At 47.4% G+C, this 11,200-nt stretch overlaps 1 protein-coding gene across 4 annotated transcripts in view; it reads left to right on the top strand.

Annotated features, from left to right (window-relative positions):
* The first annotated feature begins 8,719 nt into the window (after window positions 1-8,719).
* The window catches only part of LOC126544386 (uncharacterized), a 206,226-nt gene continuing 203,745 nt past the window's right edge, over window positions 8,720-11,200 (top strand). For all 4 annotated transcript variants that reach the window (XM_072284956.1, XM_050191697.2, XM_055062542.1 and 1 more), the window contains exon 1: window positions 8,720-9,363. The gene's annotated coding sequence lies outside the window, so the exon portion shown is untranslated. The remainder of the gene's footprint in view (window positions 9,364-11,200) is intronic.

The raw sequence follows: 11,200 nt of genomic DNA, 5'->3' as shown, positions 1-11,200 counted from the left end.
TGCATGGGCGCAGGTTTTTCGTCTTTCGCCTGAAAAACCGGCGAGGGACGATGTCATGAGTCCACGTCACGCAACGTGAAAATATAGTTGTATTATCCGCGAGGTCGGAGGATAGCACGCGATTTCGTGACGCGAGAGAAACACGTAGCCGGCTAACTTGCGACGTCGTTAGTCGGTCGTGCATTCCATCCGCGTGGATGATCTCGAAACGTCATGACGTTTTGTGCAGCACGTGTTGGTGAAGGCGTGCCTAGGTTCTTAGGCCGCTTGGACAATAGCGGGGTGCGTAAGAGCCGTTTGTATCGAATATCGCTTAATCTGATGTCGAGCAGTTCGAACTGCAATCCACGAATAAAATAAGTTCGTGTGTGTGTTTTAAATCTTATGCAGGGAACTATTTCCTTCACCACGTACAGCTTGCAAAATTTTATCAAGACCTAAGAGCTGTCCTTTTCATTGCGGTTTATTATTATTGCCAATGCCTTCCATTTCCCTTGCTGTCGGTCAACTAATACTCTACTTGGCGAACTGAAAAATTAAGCGTCTTCGTAGGCTACAGGAAATTGATCTTCCAGCAAGGACACTAGATTTTCAGGGGGAGAGAGGTGTTTCGTCTCCTCCTAAAGTTTCTTAAGTACACTGGCCTACTGAAGGAGGGGTGAAGTCTGGCAAGCAATGGTAAACATTACCAACCATACAAGCAGTCGCTATGGACTCATCGGATACACGGAGTGAATTGTATGCGGCGACGAACTGCTTATGCGTATGCATATTTATCCCCACGCAGTAACAGGAGGCGCTCGGGCGGAGCAATGGGCGCCACGGTGTGCGTGTGTGTGTGTGTGTGTGTGTGGGGGGGGGGGGTGTTAGAGCACCAGCCTAACGAATCTGGACGATTCAGCGAACTTCAAACGCTTGCTGTTAATTACGACTTCCCAACTCGCTCCTACTTTCCTACCGTTGTGAGGATTTGACTCCCCCTCACCACACAGACCAACTTCGAATGCTGAATAGTTATTGAAAAAAAAAATCACATGAATAGTGCTTTCAACATTCGCCTAAGACGATAAGTGTGCCGCCGTGTCTAAATGAAATTAACGCAATAAATCAAAAAAAATCGCGCAGAGAAGACACATGTGCAACAGGAGCACTCGTCCTGTTCTGCATGTGCCCTTTTCGTGCGAGTCTACGCTTTCCGGGTCTATATACGTCTTGCGATGTATTAGGTCAATCAGAGATGAACCAACTGACCCACGTCAATGCGCTACTGCCTCACTCATTGTCTAGCGAAACAGCCGTCGGCACAGGCTGTCCCGATAAGAAGGGGCGCCGTCCCACGTTCCTCCTCAGCTGCGACGCTCATTCTTGAGCGACGACTGCCAAAAACTCAAGTGGACAGCTCGGACCCTGACTTGCCTCATTGGCAGAAAAAAACAACAACGAGCAGACAATCGACGGAACACCCAAAAACGAAAAAAAAAAACGACGTACAGTTGGGTTAGAGCGAGGGCAAATAGCACAACCAAACAAATAATATAACGGCAGATTTAGAAAGCGTGAGCGTGGTACATAGTACGTCTAAACATATCATCCATCGTAGCGGAGACCGCACCAACAGTGAGAGCCTCCTCGCAGCAAACGGAGGAAGCAGCGCTCAGCGGATGACAAGATAGCCATAGCCGGTGTCTGCTATGCGTCTCGAAGGATTCCCAGGAAAGCGAAAGCGGTCGAGGCGGGACCGCGTACGCGAGGTGAAGGAATGGCCGGATAAATGCGAACATCCCTTGCATGCTATGTCTTCCAGTCAACCTTGCCAGCACGCAACCTCCGAGGCTTTTCACCTCCACGCCCTTTCTCCTGCACCATCCGGGCTATTCTTGCGACCTGCCTTGTCATTCACTCCACACTTGTCCGGACGAGCGGAAATACCGTGCACTGATTGCGTGCGGTCCCCTCTCCCCTCCCCTCTCTCCTCCCCTCCCCCCACTGTTCCGTAGACCGTCCCCCTTGACCTTTCCCCTGATGTTGACCTCCCTCATACGCTGTCTGAGCGGGAAGAAGAGTCCCACGCTTTTACGTGAATGGTGGCGCGTAAGAGCGGCCAGATTACGCTATACTCACGTGGGTGCGCAAGAACACTGAATGAATATTCCCTCTCCCTTAACCACTTCTTTCTCCCTCTTCAGCGCTGTTTTCTTTAGTTCTTTACTTCGCTCATCCTTCTAGACACTGTATGTACGTGAGTGCCACGCTCCCGTCTAATGGGGGCAAGTTCGCAGAGAGCCTCGGAGCTGGTTGGGAGTCCGCGGTTCCTTCTCCGGCACAGTTTACGAGAGCCAAGCGGCGAACTTGGCTAGTTTGCGCAGATTCGTGACAATGAAAGCGCGAGAAGACGCGAGAGAAGTGAATAACTCGGGTGATGCGCTCGAGAATAGGCAGAGCTGTTAACCAGGGCCTACGTCCGGTTCACTGCTATGCAATGGGGAAAGCACATAATAATCTGCACCACGTTCGAAAGAATGCATTCGCGAAAAAAAAAAAGGAAACAGATGTTACAGGGTTGTCGTATCGTATTCGATTTCTCCCTCTGAAACATTTCATTGAGATTCAGACCATGCTTTGGAATATCGCTTTCAATGTTTTGTTTTGTTTTCCCGGCAGCTGAATGATAAACCGAAAAACGAGAGAGTTGATAGCTGCTACCAGCGGCTTGTAGCAAATGCTCGAGCAGGTGATAAAATGAGCCACACAGAAGCGAAGCGCTCTGAGGAAGTACACATGTTGGGTAAACGAACGCTCGACGACCTCAGGCGATGTAGAGGTATTCGTTTGTGCATTTCGTTAATAAGTTAAAGTTGGCTACAAAAGTTTACGCTACTCGACTTCCATGACACATTTAAGTCTCCTTAGCGATGACGCTCCCAACCTAACGGTTCACTGTGTAGGTCGCAAAGAATACTAGCTGAATGAAATATGAATAGAAGGTTTTGTGCCAAGGCGTCGTCGGCAATTGAGTTTTTCTACAAATGCTAGATTCCCCTAAACCATACATACATACATACATACATACATACGTACGTACATACGTACGTACGTACGTACGTACGTACGTACGTACGTACGTACGTACGTACGTACATACATACATACATACATACATACATACATACATACATACATACATACATACATACATACATACATACATACATACATACATCACAAATGGGCATGTATGCTGAAAGAACTACAGGTGAATGAAACACGTCTCTCCTATAGGTGTTAGTAACAGTTATAATTGCGGAAACGTTGTTCATCTCTGCTCTAGGGATGAGTCCTGCCGTCCATGGTAGTCGCATACTTCGTGTCACCTCCATGTTTTTGCATTCTCATTCATTCGTTCATTCGACATGCACGCACGCAGGTGTTCACGGCACGTGGTCTTCCTTCGAACAGCTCTGTACTCTAATAGCCGCGTGCCGCTTCAATAAATCGTGCCGATATAAGTTGACCTGGGACAAAGGCCGATGCTCCTCATGTACCCGTGGTGTCACGCAGGTGTTCATTGGAAGAACGGAAAAGGGGATCGTCCGAAGAGGAAGGAACAACTTCAGCTGTGCCTGCTGCAAGTGAGCCCCGTCCCCCCTCCTTTTCGTCTGGATTACGCTGGCGAGGCCCTCTGGCAAACCTGTCCAGTGTGTCACCGGGCCGACGCCCTCTGTAGTACGCTCGCATCTCGCTGTACGTAGCTTGAGCGGTATGTATGTATGTATGTATGTATGTATGTATGTATGTATGTATGTATGTATGTATGTATGTATGTATGTATGTATGTATGTATGTATGTATGTGTAAAACTAAGTAATAAGGCACCTGCCGGTGGCGTCGTGGCTTTGGAGTTGCGCTGCTAAGCCTGAGACCCCAGGATCAAATCCCGGCCGTGGCGGACGAATTTCTATGGGAGCGAAACGCGAAAAGGCCCGTGTACTATGCATTGGGTGGCACGTTAAAAAAACCCCATTGGTGAAAATTAAAAATATGGTGAATTTGGCCCGTAAGATCCCAGAAGAAGAAAAATAAACTTCAATGAAAAGAATGGTGCGGCAGTATCGGTTGTGGTGGCCTCAGGTGCACACCTATCAAATGCCGTAAATTTCCCTCCCGAAATTTGTTTCAGTATGGGGCCTGCCTAGTGCCCATCGCCACCCCTTCACCCTCTCCATTCCAGCCATGCCCCTCCCCTCGAAGAACATTTCTGGCTACGCCACAGGTTAGTCTATTCAGGGTATGGGCTATCAAAAATAAAATTTCCGAAAAGGAACAAGTGGAAGCTTCGGGTAAAAACGGTCTAACAGAGTCCGCACAAACGGCACCACAATTATATGGCAAACATGCACGTGTGAATGAGATATGATTGCATTTATCGGCGTTCCTTCACTTGCGGAACTGCGCCATTCAGATTTCATGTGCGTTATAAAGACCGTCCTATATATACATGTGCCTATACAGCTCGACGGGCACACAAGACGGACAAACAAGCATTCGATTCGAACAAGTTGTTCGAACATGAAGCTGGGGGGATAAAAAGGCGCATCGCATATTATGCGAGGCTCGTGATGAGACAGCACTCCAGGTGCTGTCACGGCAGAAAAGCAAGGAAGCGAACCCCGCTATACCTCTCTCCTCATACTCGTGTAAGTACAAGCCCGCTCCCATTCCCAACAAACACCTTCTGCGTTTTGAATGCCAGCGTAACGACGCAGTGTCAACGGTCTCCACAGAGTGTATGCGAATCCTACAACAACGGATTGCGCCTCCAGGTTGGGGCACTTAAGAGGAAGCTTTAGCTGCGGCCCAACTCCGACGCGGCCTATTGAAACACATGTAAAACGCAGAAACGCTTTTCTGAGATAACCCCTGGATCGATTTTAGTGTGAAATTAGTTGAGTTTGAGAGAGAAAATTACGTCCTAGTGACTGTTGCAAGCGGAATTTCGATTTAAGGCCTGAATCGTGTTTACAAAGTGGTTGAAAAATTCGAAAGTTCGAAGAAAATGGAAGCACGAAGTTTACGGATTAATAGCCCTGCATCAAGAATAGGTATGGCGGTTCTGTAAACGACATATCCATTAGATAATTCAAAGCGGACAAATTCTATATGTCAATTTATATCTTACGTGAATTTGTTACGTTGTGTACAAGGGTTCTGCAAAAAGCTGTATTTCCATATTACAACTTTTTTTTTTAATTGATGTGCAAGACATCAATTTTGTCCGTTTCAGATTTACTATTAGATGCAATTCACAGAATTGTGACATCATTTTTCATTGCTGAGTTGTAAATTTGAGTCTAATTATCATAAAATTTGCAATATTGACAATATTTAGTAAAAGATTGATTACCTAAATGAAACATCCGAAACAAAGAGTCAGTAGATTTTAAGTTCTTTTTTTTAAATATAACAAACATTGTCAAATTTGGTGCAGTGGTTGCCGATAAAAACGAATTCTCCTTCTACAGGGATTTAGATAAGAGCGCCTGAGCTAAAGCTTCCTCTTAATTTGCGAGCGGGGGTAACTGCCGTGTACAGTGACGAGGGAGAACGAAGCGTGGCGGTCTTTGGCAGTGGAGACGTTAAAAAGAGCAGGGTCTCTGACCACATGGTTTGACAGTCGAGGGAGAGCAGATGGGCAGAAGAAACATAGCACACGAAGCGGGTCGCGTTTTATGACGGAAATTCCTGCTGCCGGCTTGCCCCTATGAGTAAGCACAGCGGTAGCATTGATTGGACGACACCCAAGTGTGCGCGTGTGTGTGTTGCGTGGAAGGGGACACTGTTCCCGATGCCTGGAAACCACTGACGAGCGCTCCCCTAACGGGACGGCTAGACTTTAAATCGTGCAAAAAAAAAAAACTGTAAAGAAAAGAGAAGAGCCCGCGGATGTGGAGGAATTTGTACTTCCGTAGCCGAAGTATTATTGCCATTTATATTTCCGCGCAGCGACTTCTAGTAAGAGCCCGCCAGATGTGGGCGTGTGCGCTTTAGCTAGTGTGTAAAGAAAGTTCGAAAGTTCGAAAGACGAAGGGAATTCGTGAAGGAGAAGTGATGAGCCATTCTCGGTGAAGATGGAACGAAGACGGATAAGGAGGAGCCATTTGGTGGCTCCTCCCCGGTGACCGTGATGTTATCTCCGCTGCCACACGCTAGGAGGCGCAGCGCGCGACTCCTCTGAAAGCAGCCATCGCCGCCGAAGAGGGCAAGGAGGGTGCGCGTCATCTTTAGGGTAGTCAAAAGAACATTGCGTGCATGGACAATTCGCCTGCTGGCGAATTGTCCATGCCTTCATTTTTGCTTTTTTTGTTCACATTCAAGTATCATATTTGTAACCGTGCCTAGAGGTGGGGCGTAACGGTCGCAACAGGTGCACTGGCGGGACCAGAACACAGAGTCGTTTCCTGTGAATTGCTTATGCAGTGAGAACAGTGCGCGGCGTACGAACCGATTCAGGCACTGTAACGACAAAAAATTATAACTGCTTGCCTTTGATAGTTAGGGTCGGGGGCGCTACGTCATCACAAAAGACCACCGGCGTTTGAAGTAATGCTGTCAAATCAATGAAGAAGTGCTCCTCCAGGCGTTTGCTTAGGTTCTTTAGTCACTGGGTGTGGTAGCGGAAACTGCCTATACGCTATAGTTGGTTTCCGCTAGGGAGACCTCATGGCATTTGGTTGAACGTTCCCTGCCTTTTTTTATACTTGAATAAAATCATTCCATTAAGCGTCTTCGGACACGAAGCAGTGTTATTCGTTTGCGCATGACCGTCGTGAAATGTACGTGGCAAGTGTTAACGAAGCACGTACGGCATGTATATTTGCAATTATTTTTGTAATTATATTCAGAGTTATGATTGGCATACGCATCGCACCATCCGGAGGTATCCCCCGAACACTAATATCGCCCGAAGAGCCTACGTGCTACGTTTTCATTACAGCTTTGTTCGAATAGTGGAACTATTCGAAACGGGTAGTTTTCGAATCAAATGAAGTACGATCTTTAGAAAAATATGGATGTCGAAAATTGAATCGAACTGAATATCTACTTCCTTTTCCTGCTCCTAGAATCAGAAGAAGAAAAAAATAAGAAATTGATGGGGCACTTCGTTGTCCCTACGTGGATGATTGCAAAAGCATTGCGACCACCACGCGATGCCTTCGCTCTTTCAGTCGTTGAGTAACTGGTTCTTGGAACGCCTAGTTCTTGGTTCGACTCCCACCAAATGTCTTAGGTTCGAGTGCCTTAGTTAACTTTATCTTAATTCACTGTGCCTTATTTAACTTCTCCTTTCTGAATGCCAAATGGCGTGGGTTCGACTCTCACCAAAGGTCTAAGGTTCGGCTGCCACCAAAAGTCATGGGTTCGAGTACCTTAATTAACTTTATCGTAACTAAATGTGCCTTAATTAACTTGGCCTTGACATCAAAGGTAGTGAGTTCGACTCCCCCAAAGGTCGTAGGTCCGAGTGCCTTAACTCTATCTTAATTACCTGCCTTAATTAACTTCGCCTTAACACCAAAGGTCGTGAGTTCGATTGCCACCAAACGTCGAGGATTCGACTCCCAACAAAGGTCGTGAGTTCTAGTGCTTTAACTATAGTAATTAAATGTTCCTTAATTAGCTTCGCCTTAATGAACACGAAATGTGGGTTCGACTCCCAACAAAGGCCATGGGTTCGAGGCCATCATCATCTTAATTAACTTCGCCTTAATTCGCCTTAACACGAACGTTCCTGAGTTCGGATGCCACCAAAGGTGGATGGTTCGAATCCCAACAAATGTCGTGAGTTCGAGTGCCTTATCTCAATTAACTGTGCCTTAATTAACTTCGCCTTCACGAACACCAAGTTTCGTGCGTTCGACTCCCATAAAGGTCATGGGGTCGAGTGCCCTAATTATCCAAATTACTTTCGCATTAATTAACCCCAAAGGTCGTGAGTTCGAATGCCATCAATTGTCGATGGTTCGATTCCCAACAAATGTTATGAGTTAGAGTGTCTTACTTACCAAATTGACTGTGCCTTAATTAACCTCGCCTTAATTACCACCAGTGGTCGAGGCTTCGTAGCCTTTTGTCACGCCAACGCCGACAGCACCGGATTTTCCGCCTCCTTAGCCATATAATGCTTTCGCATTAAAACACCCAGAGAAAATGCGCCCATAACAATCTATAGGATATGCTACTGGCAACTCCATAATCCGTGTCCAAATAAACAAAGCGCGGCACAAGGCAGACGGTGCGGAAGCAGATGCGGAGGGCAGAGACCGTGCGATGGAGGACGGCAAGTCGGGCGAAGAAGGTCGACATCGCCAAAGAAATCTACGACAATTCCAGTGGCAGCGGTTTGATGTGCGAGGCCCTCAGTGGAGTGCTCAGGTCCGGGCTTGCGTCCTGCTGTAACCGCGGCCCAGCCCCGCAGTGGACGATTGCAGTGACGCACTAGCCATGGTACGAGGCTTCCATGGCAACGGGCAGCCTCCCCGCAGAGATGCAGTGGAAGCAACGAAGAGGCGCCTAGAACAGTGGCGCTGCAAGTTACAGCCACGGCAGCAGAGTTTTCTGAAAACTGTGAAGGCGGCAGCAGATGCACCGGCAGAGGCCCATCACACATTTAAAAAAAGTCTGCACCTTTTGGGGCTTATCTTGTTCCATACCGATAGTCGTCATCGGCAGTGCTTGCGTTTATTTTCTTGAAAACTCAGCGCTCGCTACTTTCCTGCCGAGAATGCTGCGTCACACTGATAACGCGCACGCCGTTCGTGACTTGCAAGTACCGGGCTCGCAGCGTCAAAGAAAGGAAATGCGGGCAAGGCAGATGAACGATTATCGCTGTGGGACAAGCTACGACCCGAAGGGTGTAAACATTTTTTTTAAGAGTGTAGAAGACCTCCTTTTTTTTTTATTTCTTTTGTGGCCTGATCCGGCATTGCCCGTTCATCTCCCGATGCGAAGAGACGTGACCGCAGGCATCATCAGCATCAGAGGTTCACGATTGCTCTTTCGCTTGGTGCTGCGTTCAAGTCTCTCGTTTGTGGCGTAGAATACAGCTGTTTTGTCGAAGCCGAAAGGGTACTTGCTGCCGATTGCCTTAGTTTTGTCGGCCACAACTCGAGGATTTCAGCGACGAAACCACGGAAGCCGTTGAACGGTGCGTGCGAACGTCCGTCCTGCCTAGCTAGCCGCAGCAGTATTTATTTGAAGACATATGACCTTTCGAGCGAGCCCGAGGTTAAAAAATGGAAGTCTTTGTGCGCGGCGGGATACCGTAAGCTGCAAGCACTTGTGCGCAGCGTTCCTATACTGCTACAGGTAAGATTCTCGACTGTTTTTAACCTTCATAGGCAACTCAGTACTGTGACTCTTGTTCAATAGATCACATAGCATCCCACAATACATAGGCAGTAACGTATTTTTGTGCTCCCAGAAGGTAAATACGAATACTGTGCACTGATATAACGAGGCTAAATAACTGTTACGTTACCTGCCCCGTGTGTCTTCTGATAAAAACAAATGGGAGTTCTGTTTAATTGGGAGTCGGGGTGCACCTTTGATCCGTCTGAAAAGGTAGTCTGTGCCTGATGACTGGCGCTTGTTTGTGCTCGCAGTACGCTATAATCGAGGTTCATCGAGGTATGGTGCAGGCTTGGGGACACAGCAGACACTGTCGCCCATAGGAATTCCCAAATTTCGGTGAAATGTGGGTAGCAAAAAACCAATCGAACCACGTTGCGTTCGTTCCAATAGGTTTCCGAAATTTAGCGATGGTTTTCTTTTCAGCAATGTCACATGTATTTGCGTAAGTGCTCGACTTCGAAACGATTAGAACCAGTTGCAATGGAATTTGGCTGTGTGCCCAGTGTGAGGAAGCAAACTCGCGGCGTTAGCCAGGTTGAGTGCTCCAACTCTGAAACGAGCGCTGTTTGCAGTTGCTTCTCAATTTCTTGCGAGCGAACAAACTGACAACTCACCGCGCTATATGAGAAAAGTGCATAAGGCGTGTCATGATCAACTTAAAACCTTCCGAGCTAGTTATCGTTCCTGATGCCGGTGCCTGCAGACAAAAGTACGCTATAGCGAGAATACTCCTGCTGCTTAACACCGGTGTCACACGGCCACTTTGGATGCCGATCGAGCCCTATCCGGATCGAAATTCTCGACGGCGAATGGGTCCCTCCCACCGCCTGCACGAATATTCTAAGTTTAAATGCGGAAGCGTTCACTAAAGGCACAGTGACATCAAGAAAAAATTAAAACACGGTAATCGCTCTAAAACTGCAGTAAACAAAGCGCGATTGCTTATTTTCTCCGTCGAACAGCCGCGATCTACCGCCGCCGTCACTCTTGCACGTGAAGCAGCACCGGAAGCTAAGTGTGGACCTGGCGAGTTTTTGCACGTGTTAAAGCACCCAACTACGAAACAGATGTTCGAAGACATCGCCGAAGGACTACAGAAGCATCAAATCACGATCGAGAACGCTAACATGACAGTACGCGCATAGGCGCTGACGGGAACAGTGCTCGCCCGAGCCGGCCTACGCTTCGCAGCCTTGGCGACGGGCGCCGTTGTCGGCATTTTGCGCTTGGCGCATAAGGCATTAGTGAAACTAATGCTGGGGCGGAAAACTAAACCAAGCAAACCATATGAATCTTCAGCATACATGCCAAATTTATTAAAGCGCCTGTCTAAACAAAGCACATTCCGAGATTTAGAGACGCCATCAACATATTTAAAATCGATAAAAGAATGGATTGAACATTACCTCAAGGGAGTGCAGATTACCGGAAAAACCGAAGGTCCAGCCTTCCGCAAGTTTTTTTGGACCGATGACGTAAGTTAGATGTCACGGTGCTTTTGTCTTTACGGACGCCAGAAAAGTTCGCAAGAGCTGTAAGATAATTTTTGGTGCAGTGTGATCTTTGTCGGTAAAGAACTGGCCCCATGCAAACAATGTGAAAATGTGTTTCGCCAAAGAGCTGAGGCGTTAACTTCAGGGCGGTGTTGCCATCGTTTTTGTTTGTGCAACCTTCCCGATTTACCAAGCCAGTGGTTAATACTGCTGTATTTGGCTTCCGCAAGTGTAATCTACCTACGCAGCTTAACATGCTTAGTTAGGCTTAAAGATGGATATGAGTAGACGATGCACTG

This window comes from Dermacentor andersoni, chromosome 10 (assembly GCF_023375885.2).
Source record: "Dermacentor andersoni chromosome 10, qqDerAnde1_hic_scaffold, whole genome shotgun sequence".
NCBI lineage: Eukaryota > Metazoa > Arthropoda > Arachnida > Ixodida > Ixodidae > Dermacentor > Dermacentor andersoni.
Note: the sequence above shows the minus strand (reverse complement) of the source record. Positions and strands in the feature narration are given on the sequence as shown.